This window comes from Lichenostomus cassidix, chromosome 4 (genome assembly GCF_008360975.1).
Source record: "Lichenostomus cassidix isolate B80296 chromosome 4, HeHo_3.0, whole genome shotgun sequence".
NCBI lineage: Eukaryota > Metazoa > Chordata > Aves > Passeriformes > Meliphagidae > Lichenostomus > Lichenostomus cassidix.
In genome coordinates this window covers 64,051,263-64,054,907 of record NC_139484.1, presented here as the reverse complement: position 1 = coordinate 64,054,907, position 3,645 = coordinate 64,051,263, and the positions used below count along the sequence as shown (strand labels likewise).

At 41.9% G+C, this 3,645-nt stretch overlaps 1 long non-coding RNA gene across 1 annotated transcript; it reads left to right on the top strand.

The window, feature by feature from the left end:
• Nucleotides 1-470: 470 nt before the first annotated feature.
• LOC146438712 (uncharacterized) lies at nt 471-3,232 on the top strand. Its single transcript, XR_014852116.1, has 3 exons — nt 471-715; nt 1,726-1,877; nt 2,480-3,232. It is a non-coding gene; the product is annotated as an uncharacterized LOC146438712 (long non-coding RNA).
• The last annotated feature ends 413 nt before the right edge of the window (nt 3,233-3,645 follow it).

Below are 3,645 nucleotides of genomic sequence, written 5' to 3'. Positions count from 1 at the left end.
TGGTCTCAGTATACAAGAAAACCATGGTTTATGGAAAGAGATAATATTTTTATTAGTCCAAATGATTAAGAGGCTTGGAAAAGAGCTGGCAAGCTTTCAAGCATGTGAGACCTGAAGAAATATGCTGAGACATAGCTTATGAATGAATTAAAAGATTGAAGGCATTTATCTTTTATTTGGACTCCTTCACAGTTTCTTAGTATTAGTAACTCTGACACTAATTGGAGTTTATTAATGAGGTGAAAGTTCTCTTTTTACCTTCCCCCCCTGAATGGAGAGCATTTGTCTCTATGGGGAGGTTATTAATTTCTCCAGTTTGTCCCAGCTAAGTGCCCTGTTGTCTCCACTAAAACATTTTTGCACAGGCTGCTGTCTGTAACACACTGACACCATGGAGAGGGTCAAGGCTGCCATGGAACCCAGCCACAAACTGCTTTGTGACTCTGGACACACTCCAGGTGACCCCCTCTGGGAATGTTCATAGTACCTGCTCTCCTCTACATTTGGGTGGCCAAGTGAACAGGATGAGCACCTCAGACTCCATCTAGAGCTGCTGGAGAGGGAAGAGTCTTCCAGAGAGTGTTTCAGAGCATCTGGTTTAGGCTACACCCCTAAAGGAAGCTCTGGAGGACCAAATATCTCTGCACCTCTTTTGGAGAGCTTCAGGAAAACCAGCCCCAGCTACACCCCACCAAAATTTAGTCTCCTACATGAGGTGTCTATGTCCACCTTTCCTCTAAACACTGACCCTTCTGTGTGTCCATAAGCTAGAGAAGATGACTGTGCTGCCACCATGTGCACCTTGGCTCACAGGTCTGAATTGAGGAGGGTCAAGTTTAAAGTTTGATCACTAGAGCAGCTAAGTTGAATCCTCCCCTCTCTGTTTTTAAGATGCTACAGGGACAGTCACAGTGTGTATTGCACTCCTCAGAGGCTGTGTGTGCACACTGGCATATTCCCGTGCAGGGTGGACATCTGCTCTGGGTGTCCCAGATAACACTTCACTTCCCTCAGCTCAGCTTGAGCTCATTCCAAAGTTATGACTGCTCAGCAAGTCACTATATTTTCTGGCTGCCCATCATCTGATGCTGGAAAATGCTATTCAGTCCTTTCAGCAAGTCCGATGGATGTTGTACTTAGTGAAAATTTTAGTTTCCAGCTTCCACAGGCTGGAATAGGGAAATGTTACCATAAAATAGAGGTTTTAGATAACTTGCTGAGAGTTTCAAATGCCACTTTTGTGCTAAAATAGGTAGATTTAAACTTTGCTCAGCAAATGAGTTGTCTGCAGGCTGCCAAGGACGCCCAGGTCTTATTTTTATGCAAGCAAGGAGGTGATAATCACCACCATGGCAGTAAGACAGGTAACCAACAAAAAGTGACCAATTGCATGAATAACATACTTCTCTATACATCAGCAACTGGACGTAAACAGCCATGCCCATCCTACATTCATGCTGGAGGTGCATCTCCCATTAAGTCTGACTTCTGTGCAGAAACAGGTTCATGTGCCCCATCAAACAATAAATATCTAAATTGTCAAATGCTGGTCTGGTTCCTCCTGCTGGAGCATCAGATGGATTAAAAGCATTGCCTGTGTTTGATGATGCTGTTATAGCTCCTGTAGTGTATTATGAATCACTACTAATAGTGCTATTTATATATATTTAGATAATATATATATTTATCATATAACATGATATTTATATGCCTCATCTATTTCAGAATAAGCCTTGCAATGAAAGACATGCTTCCATTTCTAGAAAGCATCTCACACATCTCAAGCAGAGCTGCAATTTAAATAATTAACAAGGATATTAGCAAATAGTAACATACTAGTAAATGCATCTCAAAAGATGTGGAGCTGATTTAATGAAGTAACAAAATATAAATAACTTTTAAAAGTTAAATATAACTAATTTAATCCTCATCATAAATTTATGCAGCTAAAATCTCTTCTCTCCAAACCTCAGACACCTGATTTACATTACCAGGAAGGTAATTTAAAGGAAGGTCTGTGGAAGGTGTGTGGCAGTTTTTGGCTTTGTCATCATTGGGTTTAGAGAGTGAAGGGACAAGCCATGAGCACCACTGTAACTCCCCATCAAAACTCATAAGAACTGTGTCCCTGAAGGGTCCCATCTGAGTCACCATGTCCCCTTTTGCCACTGCAGGTGACCTTGCAATACACAGTAGGTCCATCAGGTCGATACTAATATATCCCAAAAAATGCCAGAGCTTCAGCTCTCGGTTTCTTCAAGTCTCTGGTGGAGTGTCATGCCACAGGGGAGCGAGAGAATTGTGTTGATCTCCAGCAGTGTCAGGGAATTCCCTCCATAAAAACTCACAGATGAGGCTGGGAAGGGGACAATCCTCCACTCTGCAAAGGAAGAAGCAATTCCTCCCAGAGCCCTGGCAATGAGTTTAACCAGGTGCATACAATCCTCAGGCTTGGCTGGGTATGGCTTGACCCTTTCAGGCAATCCATGTATCCCATCTCCAGCTGCAATCAAGCTTTTAATCTTCAGAGGAAGGTGAAAGGAAGACAAAAAGGGCAGCCTAAGAGCCAAGTGAGGTCTCAACGGGGGAACATTGACGTTCTTCTGATTAAATTATTACATAGCTTTAATACATGGACCTTGTTTGTAATATTTTGCTTCATTTCCTGAGGAAATGAGCATTATGCAGCTGTGCTCTGGTTGTTTGTTTGTCTGTCAGGTTTACCTCCATTTAGTAATTATTCAGACTGTTGTGCAGTGCAGTTTGAAGGAAGGGAAAAGTCATCACAGTATTATGTTTTAAAATATTTAGGAAAATTAGCAGTGGGGCACAGGACAGAGACTAAGCCTAGTGGAAAAGGTCACAATGTGAGTTCAGCACAGTTATTCAACCTGAGAGAATCCACATGGAAGGGAGCCACAGGAAGCCCAAGAAATATTCCCTAAGTCCCAATGCTTAAGAAACAACATTAATACATTTTTTTGTAACCCCACTAGAATTCTAATTAAACTGGCCCATTCCCCAGGATTCTTTTTAACTCCCTGTTCTATATTCCAGCAATTCCACTTCTGGCCAGTGCATCCCCTGCCCAGTCCTATGATGTCTCCATCTACTTGCTACCCCAAAACAAACCCTACTTTCGACCCCACAGGTCACCTGAAAGGATATCCCTGCATGCAACAACACATTTGCCTTTATCCTGGCATTCAATGAGCAAGAAAAAAAAGAAAAATCCTTTATTGTGCATTTTGGGGAAAAAAGCTTTTTTTTTTTTTTTTTTCATAAACATAAGCTTGTTGACACACACTTTTTTCCCTTTTGGAAAAATCAATTTCAGATGGTAATGAAAAACATGACCAAAATTTCCCATCTCTATCTGGGTAAAACAAGGCATTTGAGTCAATGTAGTCAATCCAGAGTCTCCTAACTCCTTTTGAGCTGTCCAGATTGTCCTACTTGGGTCGTGGCACTGAGATGGTGATTCCCTACTATGAAATAGCTGCAATGCCTTCACAAGGGTGCTCCAAGGCACCAAGAACACTGGTTTCCCCTGTGGAAAACTTTTAATGGACTTCAAAAACAGGAGGAGAAGGTCTAACTGGGCAGATATTCCTCAACTTTGCTCAGTGTGGAGAAATGAAGCTC